The 20,000-nt window shown below is 37.8% G+C and overlaps 1 protein-coding gene across 13 annotated transcripts in view; it reads left to right on the plus strand.

The window, feature by feature from the left end:
* ZNF536 (zinc finger protein 536) overlaps positions 1-20,000 on the plus strand; it is a 315,331-nt gene that overhangs the window by 51,018 nt on the left and 244,313 nt on the right. For all 13 annotated transcript variants that reach the window (XM_015874051.2, XM_015874058.2, XM_032447029.1 and 10 more), the window contains exons 2-3: positions 1,406-1,485; positions 12,929-12,999. The gene's annotated coding sequence lies outside the window, so the exon portion shown is untranslated. The remainder of the gene's footprint in view (positions 1-1,405; positions 1,486-12,928; positions 13,000-20,000) is intronic.

Below are 20,000 nucleotides of genomic sequence, written 5' to 3' on the forward strand. Positions count from 1 at the left end.
TGGAAAACATTTCAAGGACTGTGATAAAGGCTGGTTCAGGCTACAAGTGAGAGGAAAGGAGTGGAGATCAGGAAACACCGTGGCAGACCATTGAGGTGGAAATTGATGGCATGGGTTTGGTGTGTGGGAAAACCAAGGAGCAAGAGGAGGTGATGGTGTGGACAAAGCAGGATATTTTGGATAAGTGTTTTGCTTTGGTTGTAGTCAGGACAAGGATGCATGGAAGTGCTTTCTCAGTGTTGCACTGGTGCACGGTTGCTTAGCAGGGAACTCTCAATTTGCAGAACTATTTAATATTGTTTTGGTCATCAGTAGGAGCCCTCAGAGCTGTTGTTTGTCCTTCAAGTCAACAAATGGCATTGCTTAGCAGTGTGATGCTGTCAGTGCAGCCTCAGCCGAACCAGACACAATAAATGGCCAAGCTCTTAATAGCTTCCCACAGCTGGTGAGGATGCAGATGTGTGTGGTGAGGACTGCAGGCAGCGATGGGGGGCTCGGCTGTGGGGCTGGCACCTCCCCTGTTGCTGTATGCAGGAGGTGAAGCCCAGTGGCCGTGCTGCTTGATCTGCGGCCTCAGAGCCAGAGCCAGCTGTATGAAATAGTTTGGTTGATGTAGATGTACAAAGTGTATTCTTTGGAAATGACCTTTAATTTCATTTGTTAGACACACATAGGAACAAACATAGTTAGAATTCTCAGTCATAAATTCTTCAGATTATAGCTTCAGTCCAGTGAACTTTATTTTGCTCTAAGAACGCCCTTTGTTTTTGTTTCTATTTTGCTTACTAATGTAATGGCCCTAAATTCACTACTGACAAATATCTTGGAAGTATTCTGGCTTGGCTTTTACTGCTGGCTCTTATCTCTTTTAAGTGGGGTTTATTAGATGAGATCATCTACAAAGGACTTATTTCTGTTATAAAATGGAATTAAAAAAAAAAAAAAAAAAAAAAAAAAGTAAAAATACAGTTAGTAGCTGTTCTCTTTTTACTCCCTTCCAAAGATTAGAATATCAATGTCAAAGAGAATAACTGGGTTTCTGGAGTATGCTATGCAACTTTTGTTTTATCCTGTTTTGTCCTCTTTTGCTGCACTGTCTAGGGGAAAGGATCAGAAGAATTTCCTTCTGTTCCTCGGTATTATCTTGAGGAGAGGTTTTCCCTCTCAAAACAATCCAGAACTGAAAGAACTTTTCAGTTTCCGAAATGAAATGGCCACCAAACAAGTACATTATGAAGGCTTAAAAAATAAAAGGTGTTAATCCCATTAATATTCTGATTCTCAACACTCTCTGCTGCTCCGTAGATTGTCTGCTTGAGGTGGCATTGTAATATTTTAGCATAAATGTCTGAATCAAACATAGAGTTTTGACATAGTAGGTTTCTAACAGGTTTTATTTTTACAGTTGCGACCTTCAGTACGTGTCCTGTGTCTCTTAAGGATTTCCTCAGCTGGGGAACACGTTCCTTGGTTTAAGAGTAACCGGTAAGAAAACTCCTTTGTTATTATGTCCTCTTATGCTTTATGCATCTGAATTTTTAAATTGTTTTTCTTCTCTCCCTCCCCCCATATTAACAAGTGCATAAAATTGAGGTACCTAAACTAGTTCTTAAAATCTGTTCTCACGTGGTTTTGTTTTTACTTTACATCCTCAAAACTACAATGTTTCTGTCTCCAGGACAACTCTTTCTTTCTAGTAGTTCGTTTGGGTGTCATTAGCTACAAATAGAGTTTTGAAGAAAAAATCTGCTTGGTCAAATCATGAGCATTCATCTTATACAGTTGATATCTAATAATTGTATTAGGGATGAATCATCATTTATTACTTTATCATCAGACTGATGATTTAAATAAAAACATCCATGACACTCGTGATTAAATTCATTTTATCCCTTTTTCATGTTTTTTTTTTCCACAAGTTCAATAGAATATCTCACGCATATTATTAAGAACCATATTCTGTTGTATATTAGCATGAGAAGAACACCCATGAAAATGAGTGGGTGGAGGGGTGTACTACATTATATGTGTGATTTCCCTCTGAGCTATTCCTGTGCAGTAGAAGAGGAGCTCCTGTAAAGTCAGAGAAACCAGACTGGTGTGGAAATCAGTGTGAAATCAGAACTGGGTTATTTGGCCCCGAGTTTGAAAGAGAAGCCTACCTTCCTAGGAAATAACCAATAATTAATTCTACATTCCACCCGCCTTAATTGATTCTTAAATCAACATTTCTGATAGCTTCTGCTTCTAAATCAAATTCTTATGTTATTTCTTTATTACAACTGTTATACTGGATTGTCCACTCATTTTTATATCATGTGAATCAGTGGAAACTGATTCACAGGAATGTTGCTGATTTATAGCTTATGTAAGTGAGAGGATATTCTGGCATACTGAAGCTTCAGTACTGCAAATGCATAAGCAGGTATTGAATTACTGATGCTAATGGAATTACTCACGTGAGTAAAGTTGAGCGTGGATGTAAGTGTTTTCAGGATTGATGTCTGTACTTAGGAATTTATATCATTTAAGAATACAGCTCATGATTTTGAACACTTGCTAATTGAAGGTGAGCTACTGGATCTTATTCTAGACAACTGTCTCAACCAGAATTAGTGATTCAATTCTAGAACAATTCCATCTTACTCATAGAAGATATGTGGATTTTTAAATATGTAAATAAGAATTCAGTCTGACCAATTCACTTCACTGACCCCTATTAATATGAGGAAATACTTGAAAGAGTAAAGGAGAAGCAGAGAACTGGACAATTAGTAATACAAATGTTTTCAATCAAGGAGTTAAATAGCTCAGCAAAGATGTGGTTCGTTTTGCAACAGTGTTTGGAATCCAAATAAAACCATCTGAGAGATGTGCTGTTTATTGTGATGTTAGTGCAGAAAACAAAACTCTTAGTGTGTCTCGAATTTCAGGGAGGTGTCACAAAGCCATTATAGTTTTTAAAGAAATAAAACAAAATAAACACCACAAAACCCAAAGACAGAATCCCAAACCCACGAGCCTAAAACGCCTATGCGGAAGCTCGTACTCTATTCTGATTAACAAAGCTTACCTTTCTCTTGACCATACCCCATAGAGGTCATCATGTAAACTATTTAAATTGATAGTAATATTATGCACCGCAAAATTAATTTTATATTGTATACAGTTTTTATTGTGACTTTATCTTGTTTCAAAAGTGCTTACTTTCTGATTTTGTGGATATTACTGACTGGATTACTTTTATTTTGGTTTTTACACAACAGTTATATTAGAAATTTGCTGTTTTATTCTTACCTTCTTAGTAAAAATCCTTTTATCACACAATGGGTAATTTATATCCATTACCAGCCCTTTCAATCCTTTTCAGTGGTGCTGTCAGTGCCTTTGGCACAGTAATGATTAATGTGATCTAATAATAGTGTGCCATTATATTACCTTAGTAAAACATGTACCAACATCCTATTCAGATCTACCAAATTCATAGCTTCCTATAATATTTTTGTTGAAAGACAGGATTACTATTTTTCAAAGCTGTTTTTTTTTTTCTTTTTTTTTTTTTTCCTTTTTTTTTTTTTGCCTTTAACATATTTAATGAAATTCACAATTCTTTGCCATGGTAATCTTTGTGCATGCATTTGGGCTTGATGGGTGAATTTTATATCATTCTGCCTTATTATGATTTGTTAGGCAAATTGTTTGACACGTAAAAAGAGATGTGCATTACATTGTTTTGTTAAGGGTGTATTTTAAGCATTCAGTACCTTCTGATTATTCTCTTATACTTATCATAGGGGATTTATTTGGATTTCAGTACACAAGAATAAGCACTTGGGCTAAAATATGTTTTTCTGTATTCTAACCCAGATAGTGCCACATCCTACAGGAGGCAAGGTTGATGCTGCTCTGCCCAGCAGTACCACTTTCTGTTACAGTGCCTTTGCTGTGGTGCTTTCTGTTCAGCGTTTCCTTAATTCAGTGCCAGCAGAAGCATGCAGAATGGTGCCCAACTGTGAGTTGGAAACTGGGATCGTGCAGTGCTATGTCTGTTGTTTTCAATCCAAGATATACGTGTTCAAAAACCAAATTCAAATGTATGTACCGTGTACTTAAGGTTTGAGCAGGCATAGCATTGCTTGACCCGAACTCCAGTTGTCAGGTAGTACCAGTACTGCCATGAGAGGTGCAACCGGGCAGAGGGTGCATTTTTTTTGCGCAGTAAAATGGTGTGTTGTTGGGGTTGCATATGTACGATGGCTTTTTGGTCATTCCACTTCCATACCTGATGCAATTTGAGTTTGCTGCTGATGCACAGATTCCTCAGTCCCCTGCAAGACAGGGGACGCGAGTCTATTTGATACTGTGCCTAATCAACGTGGCTGAGGAGTTTGGATAACACTGCAGCTTTGCAAAGCATCTTAAATCTTTATCACCTAACGATGTCATTATTGTAGTCAGGGAGTCACATACTTAGCACTGTCTCAGTAAAATCAAAATGAAATGACATGTCCACATCTTAACTCTTCTTGTGATGTTCTGTTAAATACATACTCTTACAGTTTCATCCTATCACAATAAATAATGAATGAGAAAAATATTTTAATCTTGTCAATATCAGCAATGTCTAAAAACAAGGAAAGTGTGTGTATGCATTTATGTGGATTCCTTATTTGATTTAGGCTAAGCGATTCAGCTGTAACATGATTTGAAATATGCAATCAATGTAAACGAAGAAAAATATTTTGAATGCAGTGTATAAACCATGTGGTTCCTTAGACATATTTTTAGGAAGAGAAAAAAAGATGATGATTGTCATGCTGTATAACAATGATGCTACTGGAAATATATGCAGCAGCTTTATTTTCTGTCACAGTGAAGACAGTCTTAAGCCTTGGTCATTTAAATCAAAGATGTTCTCATCTCTTCTGTGTAGCTGATTCTTCATGACATAACAAGAAATGAGGGGGATAAGGGGTAATAAGGCCTGAAATCTTGGCTTAACGTTGTATTCAAAATGTATAAAGCAAGTTCAAAAAGATACTTCCCTGGTTTTAGTAGTAAATATTTATTAAACAGAAAAACCTTTCATGAAGTACTCTCCAAAACGACTTTACTAATGGAGCTATAATTCGTTAAAGATCTAGAAGGGTTGTAACAGTCTTGAATTAGAGATGCCTTAGCTTGTCATGTAAGTTACTGGGCTGCCTGTTGTGCAGACTGCCTCATATCCTACTGATTTGTTACTCCTGGATCCTGCAGGTGTCCTAACCAGAGAGCCAAGCTGGATGGCATACAAGTGTTTTTCCTTTTTAAACTAAGAATAGAACGGTCAGTCTCCTCCATCTCTTTACGTGCATCCTCAAATAGATCTAGTTTGAGTACAGAATAGACTTTTCCATGATCTCAAGCATTTTCAGGGCTACTTCCTCTGTTGTTACTTTCAGTGTGAGATTGTATAGAGTGCATGAGGCACTGGCTTCCATGGGGAGTTTTGTGCCTGTTTCTTCATCAAAGTAGTATTAGAAGTAAGTGAAATGGCCAGCGAAGGATTACTTCCTCTGCATATCTTTCCATCTTCATTCTGCTGGGATAGAGGCTCTAATGTGATGTCTCTGGTAGTATTACTGGCTAGGAAGTGGGATAAGAGGGTCCTGGTGTGGCTGCAGGAGCTGTAAAATAGGATGACTGCAATTCCCTGCCCTTGCTTTGGTTCCTGTCTGCGTTGCTGTATTGTGAACTTTAACACACTTGGGTAGATGAGTGTGGCTCTGAAAGGAAGTGGAAACATAAATTCCTAATTTTGGAAGATAGAAAAGAACTAGAGGAGAGTAACTTACTAGCATTTATTTTATTTATTTATGTCTAACTATGTCTCTTTGAGGCCATCAGATCAATGAGTAGAAGTGGTGACTGATAGTTCTTGGGTTGTATCACTAGCCACTGAATTACTTTGTGACTTTAGTAATGAAACATAAATGTTCTTTTGGATCCCCAGTGGGCATAATACCATTTACCTGTCTCAAGAATGCTCTGTAATTTAATTAACACTTGGAGTGCTCTTTGAGATCCTTAGCTAAAAGCAGGAAAAATGAGTCGGTTCTTACAGAAATCCCAATTTATCCCCATTAAAAAAAAAAAAAAAAAAGAATGACACTTTTCCTTGAATTTTTCATACCTCAGAATAATGTTTGATAGAGGTTTGGGGCTTTCTTCTTACTGGTCCTTAGAGCCGCTTATTGTTAGTGATTTGCATAGGTGCAGTACAGGTATTACGTTTTGTTCAATGGCTCATAAATTACCAGTCTTGTGGGGAGAACTTGAGTTGTGCTTGGGAAGTCCTGCATTATTCTTTATCAGGTATTTCTTATTGTTTTAAAGGAAATATTTCCTAATTTCCAGTTGTGTGCTGTACGAAATAGCTTCCTTTTAGTGTTGTCAAGTATGCTGGTATCTTGCTGATAAATTACACATGACTGTACTGTTGTAACTACAGCTATTCAACAGTCAGATAATTACCACATCCTGTTGTGGCCAGATGACTGACCACTGACCAAACCAAGTATTTCCTTTGTACAGACAATCTCTAAGTATGCACCAATCTACCTTTGGACTGATTTTAATGTTTCATTGTGCATACACTTCTGTTTGAATACATGCATTTGTAAGCCAGTAGTTAAGAGGGTAGTTCAGAGGGAGACTTGATTTTTTTTTTGCATTCTCCTCTGACCTCTGGTGAAAGACTTTATTAAGAGAAGCAGGAACACCTGCAGCAAGCAAGCTGCAACTTCAATACATCCTCATTTCAGTCTTGTTTTGCAAACAGCCAGACATCTCTCTAGAATCATAAACCCCACCTCTTTGCTCCCAGGTACCTAATTCATTCCTGTATTTTTCCTTGGCAGATCTAGGCATTCATCTGGGGTCAGCTGCCTACCACTCAACTTTCTCCTCGAGACTATGGAGACATAGCACATTTACCTGCATACAGCTAGGCTTGATTTAAGCTTCTCTAGAAAAACATACATGTTCACTCATTTTCTCCCTTCTTAATCTACTTTCTGCCACTAAAAGGAGTTTAAACAGTCTTTCAGATAAGCAAATAATCTTAACAAGCATCTTATAGCTAGCAAAAATGTTGCACACCTGTTTGTACACAGCCTTGATGAAACATCTCAAAGTTATGCTAAGCAAGTCTGCCATTCCCTTCTGGTATTAAATATGCCATTATCTTGAAGTTTTAAGTTGTGCTATTTGTGTAATAGCACATAATAGCACCTACAAGGGAGTTTGTATCTTATTCTTTTCTTCATCTCCACCAGCAGTTGTTTCCAAGAGTCCCTTTAGCCTTGCTTTGATAATTTAAATAGACAGTCAGCTGCATCTGTGAATGAAACAGAGGGCTGTCTGCCTTTCAGCTTTCTTGGACACAGAAGAAGGCCAGTATGGCTCAAGAGATATGTCACTTCTTCTCAAGTATTTTAGAGAAAACACACTCAATTCATAGGATTTGTTATTATTATTATTATTTTCCCTGACTCCACACCTGACTTTCTGTTCTCCTTTATAAGGTATTATAAAATACCTTGTATTTTATACCAGATCCTACCATAAAGTATTTGCAGGGAAAATGAAACAGGCAGTGCTCATATGAAGTTCATACTTCTGCACAGCTGCAAGAACAGGTAGCAATGCCAGGAAAAAGTGTAAATGTGCAACAGCTATATTGACATTTGTGCCTGTACGAAGGACTTTAGAATAGAATAGTTCTGTCAGAAGAGACCTACAAAGGCAGAGTACAACCATGTCAGGATAGTTTGCTTTGAGAAGAGGTGAAAATGTGCACCTTCTAGTGCTCAGTTAAAAAGTGATATGCCTGTCTTCCTTTATCCCTCATGCTACCTCCAGAATATTACATTTGTACTGAAAATGTGGCTGCATTAAAAATAGAGCCCATCTTAAATCTCTGAATAGTGATCTCAAGTGTTGCTTTGAATGGACATTGTCCTGTGCTAAGCGCTGGAGGAAAATTCCTGTGTTGCTTTTTTTCCTATGGGTAACTGCGCATTGCATAGTTGACCAAATATGCCAAGGCTGTGGAAAAAGAGAAAATGGCAAGATGACTATTTCCCAAAAACAGTAAACACACATTGCAGCCTGGGTTCTTATTTGAGAGTGCACGATTTTACTTTTTGAATAACTACTGTATTTTAACAATAGGCATCAAGTGGTTGCTATGTGATACACAACAGTGTTTTTCATGAACTTTTGGCTGCTGAATAAGCCCAGCAAATATGGGTTCTTACCCTTTTAGTTTTCTGGGTCAATTCATTTTGCACAAAGGAGAGAATGATAATTCGAGTTGTAGGCAGAGAATGTTTTCTTCACATGGCAGGAAAGATGAAAGCTGTTTTTATTTGATTTCTTTTTAAATTAAAAATTATAATTCTTTATAGAGTTACAAATAATTATCTTATTACTAAAGGCATCCCATAAGCTTGTTACAGAGTATCTCAGTAAAATAATTGCACTTTTAGTCACTGCAGACTAAAATTGGGGGCAAGAAGGGGAAAAATTAGGTATATAAGCACATATATAACATGTGCATGTGTGGAAAAAAGTAGCGATTTCATTACCTAGGCAAAAGCTTTTTGTCTGCTGGGTGCTGCTGGCCAATTACAGACCATATCAGGGTGTTTTCTGAGCTGCTCTTTTCCCTTTCTAGATGCTCAGCCCTTTCCTACTTGTAGATTGAGAGGACCACGTCTATCAGATTTAGTTGGCTTCCTGATGGGGCACCATTTTGGGGCTGCTTTTATGATCTTATCTCCTGTTCTTCTGTTGTCGGGATCCCATGGAGAAGGGTTTCTGAGAATGGCAGCCTGTGCATATAAAACCTGTGTGAGGGCAAGGACCGGCACCCCCAGATGCCAGGAGAGGCAGGTGAGGCAGCAGGAGAGCAGTCTGATGCCAGTGCTGCACGGGGTTATTGGCAGCTCATGTGGGAGAAGGAGAAAGACTCCAGAAGCAGGGACAATTTGGGGGTGGGGGGTGGGGGGGAGTGAAGTTGAGAACAGGGGCAAGAAAAGCATGTGAGTTATTCAGGTGAAAGGAGAGGTACTGTTTATGGCTACACAAAGATATATGAGAATATGCTTTTTTTTTTTTTTTTTTTTTCCTTTTTTTTTATTTTAATGCTAAGGATCTAATTAATTTTTAATTAGCTTCAGAAATAAACATGCTCGCAGGGAAGTTTAGGAAGGTTTTGGTGTAGGAAGGGAGGAGAGTGGATATTTGGTTGGGAGGCAAATGAAAGTGAGAAGAATGGTTTTGGAGGAAGGCTAATTGTACTGAAAGATGAAGTTTGGGGCAGAGTGAGCAAAGAGCTCTTAAGGATTCAAGGCCTGCATAGATGTAGAGCAGGCAGAAGGCCATTGCACTCTTCTGCTTGGCATTTCTCAGCTGAGACCCGTCCTATTCTGAACTGGGTTTACAGGAGTCCAAATTCATAAAAGTCATCTATATGGCAAATTCAGCAAAGCCATTTCTCCTCAGTTATTGAATCAAAGATTCCAAGTCTTTACCAAGCAGCAAAGCATGTGTTTTAGCTTTCTTGGAGCATTCTCTTACAGAGGAGAATCAAGGAAGTTTCAATATATTCCAGGTAATGGAGTCCAGACTGTCTTCATAGAACTGTTTCTTCCCCAATGACCCTTTCAAAAGCCGTTGTTGCTTCTTTTGGTGAGGGCTATTCCAAATGCAGCTTTGAAGTACGTACTTTTTCTCTTCTGTATCATAAACTGCCCTCCTTCCCCCATTCCACCTCCCTAAAAGAAATCCCAAGTTATGGTTATTGTGATTGCTTGCTCAAAGAGGAAAAAAAAATAATCTTTCATATGTATACATTTATTCTATTCCTTAGAAATTTCATTTGAAGCATTTATCTTTGGGATGATTTTTCCTCTCAAAGTCATATCAGACACAAAGCTATCTTCAGGGCTATTTCTTCTAGTTCACTGGACAGCTGTTCTGCCTGAAAAGAAAGAAAAGATCATGTATCAATCAAAGACTTCAGGAGAAACCATATGTTCTTTAATAGGAAAATCCTGACTGTGAGCTCCTGATTTTCTGACTTCTGGTTTCTTGATTTGGAGAAAATTGAGAGTTTAATATTGATGCATTTTTGCAAAATATCTTTTGATTTATTCTGTTTTCAATGTTTCTTTTTTGCGTATCTTAATACCTGGAGGCTGTTATGAACTACTCTTCACTGGGGGCTGACTGTTTTCTACCTGTGTGACTTGATCAGTCCTCATCTGAATGGCACTATAGACAGAAATTAGTGCTACTTAGCAGAAGAAAAACTCTTACCTTCACTTAGCTTTGCTGGAGCTGAAGTAGTGATTTCCAGCGTAAGGCACTAAGGATTTGAAGGAGATGCCCAAGCTGCTGCCTTCTTAACTAATACAGATGTCTGTATTTATTCACCATTCTTCATTTTGGCAACTTGGTTGCAATGAAATAGCTAGGAAGTAGTAACTTCCTTTTTTGTTAATTAATTTATTGCTAATCATGCATTTACTGTAGTCGGTGATGCTAATTTACAGAAGGTTTGAAGAACATTAAAAATTCTGTTTTTTTTTTTAAAAAGAGAATATTTGTTTTACTAAATGTGTATATACAGCAACGCAATTGAAATTAGTGTGTATCCTTTCATCTGCGACTATGGCTTTTAGCAGGGATTACCTTCCCGAAGGGAAACTGCATCTTTGATAGAGGGTTTTCTGACTGCATTGGATGTCAGAGGGTGTTTACGCAGTGTGGAGCAGCGTGGTGCAGGTAAACTGGAACACAGCTGAAGTCTGTGAGGAGACACAGTAGCCCAGGGGAGCTTTAAAGCACATCCTTAAGATAGTCCCAATGCAGAATTTCCCAAAGAAAAGGGATGTATTGATTTTGTCAGATCTCAGATCGTATCACTTGCCATTTTGGATCAAAATATTGGACCGTCAGGTGCCACTGATTATAACCAGGTGCAAAAGATTTAGAGGAAGAGACAAGAAAACTGTGCTCAGTCACTGTAGGATAAGCTCTCCTCAAGGATGTTATAATTATAAGCAGGGCACATGGCTACTGTGTACAACCTGATAGTTTCAAACCAAGGAAAAGAGTGGAGATGATTTAATTCTCTTTTGCTTTGAAATAAAGGAAGATCAGTTGTATTTAATCAATAGACTTTAGGGTTTGATGTATGGATGAAAACTTAGAATCAGTGGAATAATATTTCTGGTTAAGTACTTCTCATCAGGAACTTGTTTGACCTGTGGGCTGCTTCATTTTTTAAACTCAGATGTCTCTATTACAGAGCTTGGAAAGATTGTTACAGTGCCAGCATGGGGAGCGTGTGCCTTAATACGGATGCATCTTGTGGGAAAGAAGATAAACCTTTTTCTTTGTACACAGACACATACATGATTTATCAAACATATTGTATTACTCTGTCTTTACAGTAAAACGTACAGTGGATGTGAATTACTCTATCTGTGTAGGATTAGAAACTCTGATGTTCTGTCTTGTATTTGAGAAGAGGATTACTCTATAGATAATGTGCAGATAATGTACTTTTAGTGAAGCACTGCAGCTTAAGGACAGCAGAATCAACTTCCTTGAGGTAAAAGGAAAAGGAATTGGTATGGAGGAATATAGTGCAGTTGACCACACATAGGAATTTAGAGATGTAATCAAAATGTAGCACTGTACATTTGTTGACTAATCACTTTTTCAGTCATCATAAAGGGAACATTTGATTTAAAAAAAAATATCCTTTGTAAATGCTGAGTACCTTGAAATTCACCAATTTTATTGCTTGTGTGATTGGCAGCACTAAATGCCGGCAGCTCATTTAAGTAGGAAACATCTGTACATTATTAGTTAGGGATTTTTTCATCTGTTGATTTTAGAAATGAGGATTTTATGAGTCCTTGTGTACATAGTTGTGTATTTCCTATGTACAAAAAACAGCGAGCTATGAAAGATCAGCTCTAAAGCATCCCATGTATGGTTTTGTGATTAAGGGACCAAGTGAACAGTATGCAAAGTGATACAGCATACATTGCATTTGATTTTAGGTGTGGCAGCAGCAACTGTGATTTCATAACAGTGGGAGTAACGTGACAGTTCAAAAGCACAGTGTGAAGATTTGTTTTCTATTCACAGCAATGTAAATTCTTAAAATAACAATGTAACTTTTACATTTCTTACTCGATATCAGGGTAATCCAATTTAGAACAATTTATTCTCAACGGGTAAAAATGGAAGATGCAGCACTGTGATGCATGTACAATACATTAATTTTTATGAGTGAGTTATGAAGATGTGCAACTCAGGACCTAGGATAAACATCATCTGCCTTGATTAATCCGTTATGCTATGGCACGTGTATGTCATTTTTATTATCCTAAAAAAATAAAACACAAACCCAAACAAATACTGCACAACCCCCAAAGCAAATAAAACAAACAAACAAACAAAACCAAACAACAAAACACAACAACAGCAACCAAATCTGTCCCTTTAATATACCAAATGCAGCGCTAAAGATAGATGGCTGTAGTTGTCTGTAGTTTCAAAGCAGCACATTTGGAACTTCTGTGAACTTCTTTTCTCTTCTGGGTCATCTTACAGCCAAGGTTCTCCTTTCTACTCCCAGACTCTCAGCAAAATGAGGTGTTGTTGTTGAGTGGATAGGAGACTCTTTAATTTCTAGATTAATGTTGGCAAAATGTCCACTCTTGACCCCACTGTAGCTGCAGCTTGGGAAGTTATTCTCTTTGGCTCTGAGCGTGGGTGGGTGTCACATTCAACTGCAGAGTTTTATTTGCAGATGGGGATGAATATTACTCTTGTAATTATAAATATTTTGCATTTACAGTAAAGAATCTGCAAGAGCTTCCATCATCCATCGGTAGAAGAATTAAACCTCACTGGACTCCGGCTAGCTAGGTAAGTTGGATTTGCGTACAGATCAGAGTAGCTGCGATGTAGGAGGGTGGAGTGAGCATTTCTTAAGGCCTGCCATGGACAGACCTGTCAATGGCACATCTTGGAAGAGATACCAGGTCTCTTATTTCTCTTTCCTTGACTTATCGTCAACACGGTGCATCTGTTTGATTACATAATAGGGGAATTACTTGCCTGAAACGATGTGTTTCATCTCGTATTTCTGTGGTGCAAGTGGGTGCAGAAACAATTACTTGCAACTTGCCTACTAAACTATACTGGAATTTCCTTATATAAAACCTCTGAAGTTTCTATGAATGCATGCTTTGTGTGCCCAGGAGCAACTGATCTTCAAGATATCTATGTGAATAAATTTTAATATGATTTTACAATGTTAAGCTATCAGTCACAATCTGTCATTTCTGAAATCTGATGCTAATAGAATTTAGTATTTGTTGTTTTACACTGGAATAAGTATAGGCATAAAACAATATAAAATAAAACAATGAAAAATCAAATTAGAGATAATTGTATATTGAAGACATTAAATTTAATATAAATTAGCACAACAAAAGAATATGTTTTTCTGCTATCTCAGCATTAGAAAATTAGAAGAATTGCACTGTTTTTCTCCATATGTCTGTGTCACCAGGTTATTATTTCTTTTGTTTAGTCATATAATAGGATGTGTTGAGACATATTATCCTCAACTTGTGTAACAGCCTACAAATACTGATTGCAGTTTGAGCTTGTTATGGAAAAGTATTGCCCTGTGGATTGAGAAAATGACCAACAGCGGACTATAATCTATGAAGCTGAGAGTAGAATTGCCAACTTGAGGTCATTTTTCAAACCAAGGGGCAATAGTTTTCTACTATAAACTGAATATTACAGTCAGTATATGTTTTATTAAACCATTTCAGAAACTTGGGAGCAGTTTCATTTAAACTTCTTGCTTGATGTGGCTCAGAGAACAGACCCAGGGCAGCTCACAAAAGAGGCCTGGCATAGTATTTATAATAAATATTCTGTATACTCAGTAATTATGAAGTCTTTAAGGCCTGAATGGTGAATGGCCATATTCTGCTACCATTCTGCATCCTTAGTAGCAATCAGAGTCATTAAGATTTATGTATATAAATCAGTGCAGGCCACTGTTTATCACTATAACAGTATGGCAGACTCAGGCTGGGCTGCATGGGAAAGCCAGTCATGGCCAATACTGTCCAAAAGATTAAAAGCAAAACACTTTTTTCTTTCTCTGTACTGTATTTTTTTTTTTTTTTTTTTTTTTTTAATACTGTAGAATGACAGTGATCTTTATTTGTCTCTTATAAAAGGGGACTGCCTTATGTTTTGGTCAGTGAGAGGGTTTTCAAACCTCTCAAAAGAGACCTTTTTCTTGAGAATCCCTAATGGGAAATGTTTTATTTAGAGTTCTTCATGTGACTCCTCCCCCCGAGCCTATTTTGCATCCTTTGGTGTCAACTTGTTGTCTGTCTTGCATGACTTCTAAATGTCTGTTTTTGGACAAAGTTGTCAGATTGATCTTGCTTTTATGGCATAAGCGTGTCACAGTCCTGTGCTACCACACTGTCGACAGTAAACATACTGAAGTTACTGCATGCCTAAGTTGCAAGTTCAGTGGTTGTGATTATGCAAATAGTGCATTCACATAACCATAATTAGAAATTTCTATCTGCACTTGCCAGATTAATGCACAGTTACAGCTGTAGCACGGGCAAATGAGGTGCAAAGTTTTTTTTTTTCTGTGCCTTAGTGTTTAAAACCAGACCACACATTCACATGTGTGTATATATTACACAGACACATACATAATTTTCTAATGGTCATAATTTTTAAAGTCTACATAAAACTTCACCACCTGAGGAAGGGTGATGGATTAGAATAATAAAAAGTGGAACAGCAAAAGACCTGTTCTACATCGAGTCCATCTTCTGGATGTTTTAGGATTGTTCCCACAAGGGTATTTGCTAATACTATGTCCAGTGTAGACTTAAATGTCCCAAGCAGTGAAGTTCCCACTAAAGTTTCACAGGTATAACTCAAAGGATATTTTCCTGACACTTTTATTTTCAAGTCATCGGTTCTCTGCATTACGTTGGTAATAACTTTGAGGACTTTTCCAGTGTCTCTCTCCTCGGTGCTTTCATACCTCCAAATATTTGTAAAATACTGACATAAATTACTGGGGTATTGACTGTGCCCTTTTCTCTCATCCTCTAGCAAAGACTCCAGTACTGGGCAGATTGCGCTTGCTTTTTTCCCCCCAGAAACTGTCTTACAGACCAAAATACTGGGCCAAGTGAAGGTGATGCTACGAATTTACTGCTGCACATATTGTGTAATATACACAAACTCTCTCTCTCTCTACGATTATAATCTGTGTTCATTGCTAGGAGGATGTTGTTTAGAGGTCTGTCTGATTGTATCGGGCACTGTACAAACGTATAATTAATCTCATTTTAAGAAATGCTTAGCTCCAAATTGAGTGTAGGAATATAGGGTTATTAGTTTCTAGAATGTTTTTATTATGCACTTTCTAGTTTGATTGACAACTATTACTATTTTAAGATGACAGAACTAAAACTTATGCTGCTTGATAGCATCAAATATATTGTATGCTAAGTAAACAGAAGCATGTGAGCAGGATAATATTTATTATATGGTTATATAGCAGCTCAGTAAGACACTAGAGGGGAATTATTCTCCAAGAAGGATATTTGATATTTTACGCTCTTTAGAAATACAAATATTTTAGAAATGCAAACATAGAACTGAACTTTGCACCCTGTTTCTTCAGGGGAAGCCTGCAGGTTGGTTGGCTGTCCTGGCCGGATTATTCTGAAGTGCTTCTTTTCATGTTCTTCCCTTCTTTGAGTAACTGTGAAGGAGAGGAATAGGATGAGATCCCTCCAATATGAATTTTATAACTCTTCTACTTCCCTGTTATGTTTGAGAGCAGAGCCTTGCAGCTCCTATTAAAATGTGTGGTGAACAGTTCGTAGACACTCCTTGTCCCTGAGAGCCCGGCCATCCAGGCAGATGGAGGACAGGAGGGGAGAGAGGCACAGTCAGAAGCGTTGTGGGGTGCAGCAGGAGAAGGATGGAGCCATTGCTGCCAAGTCAGGGGGCAGTTTTTCAGTTGGCACACAAAAAAATCAATAATAATGTTAACTGAGTAAATATGAATTTTGTTTCCAGGACAAAAAGAATAGTTAGCATGAAGAATGTGTAAATTTCCTGTGTATTTCTAGTGAATATTTAATATAATGCAATTAGAGGCTGGCTAAGAATTATAAGGCTTTTAAAAACCAACAAATAAATGGACTCCTGTTTTCATGATATGATTCACCCATCTAAAATTACTTCTGAGATTCGAGTTAAAAAGCATGATCTGGAATGCTCAAAACCTGTTTCAGAATGTTGTGTTTGGGCTCTGTGTGCATCATCTGGGTTCAGGGTGAGACGCCATCTTGCAAAAGCCCATGTAGAAATGCAATCTAACTTAACGTGGCAGTACTTAGGAAGTAGGGAGACTTTTTTAATAATAACTGGTCTGCAACAACATATGCAGCTTAGAGTTGCAGAAGATTTTTCAGACACAGTATATTAGGCAAAACTACCTGTTTTACCTGATGTAAACTGCTGTATCTGAAAGGAATACAGCTGTGTTAATCTGGTGTTCTGCTTGGGCTAATTTATCTTAATTTAGATTTAGCCTGACTACTCCCATCCAGAGCCATGTGAACGTGTCTAGTAGAAGAAATTCAAACAAGCAACTCTTTAAATTACTCTCAATTCAGGGTTTTTTAAATACATGACCAAGAATAACTGCTTGTGTCCTTTGCACAGCATTAATGCAAGTAGCTGTAAAATCACAAAATAGTATCATTAAACAATTGGTTTTGGCAAACTCGGATCAACTGGGTAAGAGAAGGAGAATCAGTGGGGTCGATATAGATCACTGTTATTTACTCGCTGGGGTAAATTCATTTTTCCAGTCATTAAGACAAAGAGTACCCCAAGTGTGGGGTGTTCTTTCCTTTTCCCGCAGCATGCCCTTACATACGGTACCTGACTCATAATGGGGCTGCTAGGCAGTGCTTCTGAATAGCTGCAGTTTCAAACCAAAATTGCAATCTTTAAACGTGAAAAGTATTAAGGAAATCTAAAAAAAAAAAAAAAAGTAGAAATTATTATGAACTTGTCTGGTCACGTTCAGTCTTTATTCCTAAAGTAAAATGCATCATATACTTCATTGCTGGAAAGTTCTCTTTTGGACTGTGAGTAGTTGATTGTTGAAGCACCTTTTGTATTTCCTTCAGCATTTTACAATATATGACAGTGGCTTTTGTACGGACTTGTGCTTGGCATCAGGCTGATGCCATTAAGAAGATGCCAGTCTTAAGAACACTCATTTTCAGATCTTGATTGGTGAGTGTGCTGATGGTGCTCCTGGAAGTACAGTTTGCAAACAGTGGTTCTTGTCAATCACAGCCATGTGCTCACTGTGTCTTACGTACTTATGAGTAAGTTGTTCCAATCCTGTTACCTGTTTTGAAGCTCTTCTCATCCATCAGTGATGCTCAAGTTCCTCTCTGGGTCAATAATATTCACATTTCAGAATGATGCATCTAATGACTGGGCTCATGCTGAGGGCACGGTGCCATGTTGTGGTGGAACAAAGCGTCACAGTGTCTTAGATAAGTGAGTCAGTCAGCGTGAGAAGAACAAAAAACTGCGTGGTGAAAAAGAAAACGGAGAGCAAGAGCTCTGCTATTGGAGAAAGCAGCCCCTGATAGGCTATACATGAAGAAATGTCTTCTGCATCATTTTCAATTGGGTCGAGAGTAGTTTTATGGGATTTGTGATCACATTACCTGCTCCTTATGCCCCTCAAATAATCCTTCTGGATTTTGCACCCATGTTTCCTGTGAAGTCCTCTAAAATATTTGAGCAGGCTGCCCAGTGTACATTGCAATACTTTATTCACAGATTCAGGGAGAACTGTCTCAGATGTTACTCAAAAGCGCCTCACTTACAGTTTTGCCTCTCTGGGGTCAGGGTTTAGATTCCAGTATGGTTTCCATTTGAGCATCTTTGTCTTCCAGAAGTTCAATTCTGTCCTCAAGCGCTTGCTTAGGAATGGCATTGATATTCAGAAGGAGCTACAAATGCATCAGAGATCAGATGGAAAATATGTATATAATGTATCTATGTATTGCATGTGGCAGCTAGGCATAGTAACAGAGTAATGCTTTAATATGTACAGTATATTTATTATACAGTCAAGTGGGAAAAGAAGTGGATGTTTCTATTTATCAGTTCTTTTTTGTCTTGGGTGTTTCTATCTTTGACTGATACAAATATTTTGGAATCTAAACATATCTCCACAATACTGTTGTGTCTTTGTTCTGGATTTCTTTCATCTTAACTTATCAACACAGTATATGAGCCATTTTATCCTACAGTGTGATCATCATCCTAGTGTGTATTTGCTCATTAATGTCACGTTAAGATCTAAAGAAAAAGGGAAGTAGAAGTGAAATTTCTTTTTTTGTTTGTTTGTACTAATTTATTTTATACTAATAATAATGAAATAGGAAATCTATGGTACTGTAGCTTTGAAATAATAATAATAATAGTAAGAGTATACACTCTTCCCCCAACTGCTCTGCTGTTTCTAGGCTTACACTGGCTTATATATGAGTAATCAAATATGACCTTAAAGCAAAAAATTGGTACAAGTTTCTCTCATTTTAAGGGCAAACAACTGTTTTGGCGTTTGTTTAAATAATTACAGTTTTCTAACCCCTTAAAAACAAATGTGCTTACAGTGCCTCTGTATTTTTGGACTTATTTTTTAACTCATTGCGTAACTTCACAATCATCAGTGAGGTCTGTTTGTTATATATCTGATATTCATGTTTTGAAACAAGAAAGTACCAGTGGATAAATGTAAGACAGTGTTTTTTGAAAGCTGGTCATGATTGCAAACTGGATGTGCTTTTGTTCAATATGACCTTTTTCTCACCGAGTTATCCTAGAAGTATTTCAAGTTAATTTGTGTATTTACAACAAACGAACAAACAATCCCTAACTAACACAGCTTTCTGGTTTTCAGCTAGAAACTGCAGTGTTCCTGGAAGGATGCAGACAGAGAGGGGTGCGTGGGTGTGTCAGGGAGACCACAATTTATGTGTTAGGGTTTGGGTGTCGTGTCTAAAATAAGGTGTTGAAAATTCTCACAGTTGGAGCCGACTTCTCTCCACTGCCTGGACAGGGAGCCAGAAGTGGGACAGTCCTGGTCATGTGAAGCAAAAGATGTCCAAGAGGCAGCATGGGGTGAGTTGTTAGGGCTGTGTTATGATTGAGGCCAACCCACATCATGTTCTGTGAGGACATGAAGGTTTCCTTCTGTGGAAGGTTTCCTTTTGAACTGAACAAGCTGTGGCAGTGAGTTCAGCAGCTCTGGCTCTTTCATTTCATTCCTTCCTGAGAATCACAGTCTCAGCCTCCACTTGTTGCTTTCTTTGCTCTATTATTCTTAGGAGCTGTCAGTTTTCAGTCCTCTTCAGGCTCTTTCCCCAATAGCAGGAGGCACAGAGGACTTGTTTCTTTTTTCCATACGCAGAATATGAGACACAAAGAAGCCCACAGTCTAGTTACTGAGCTAGGTTTATTGCAGCAAGTTGGCATCATAGGGCACATTCTTCCCAACATCTTGAAGCTTTTAGCACGTCTTTTCTCTTATTTGAAAACTGACACAGTTTGGTTTCTGTTTACTGAGGAGTCAAATAATTCTACAACACAGATTTGCATTTCCTAACCCTATTCTAGTGTACTTTCAATAATTTAGTGATCCCATGTTTAATACTGCAGCTTTATTTACAACTTCAAATGTTTGTTTTTTAAACTACAAACTACACCTTTCAGTAAATGAAGACCCATATTTCAGGCTTCTTTAGCAGTAGGAAGTG

The sequence above is a fragment of the Coturnix japonica genome, chromosome 11, assembly GCF_001577835.2.
Source record: "Coturnix japonica isolate 7356 chromosome 11, Coturnix japonica 2.1, whole genome shotgun sequence".
NCBI lineage: Eukaryota > Metazoa > Chordata > Aves > Galliformes > Phasianidae > Coturnix > Coturnix japonica.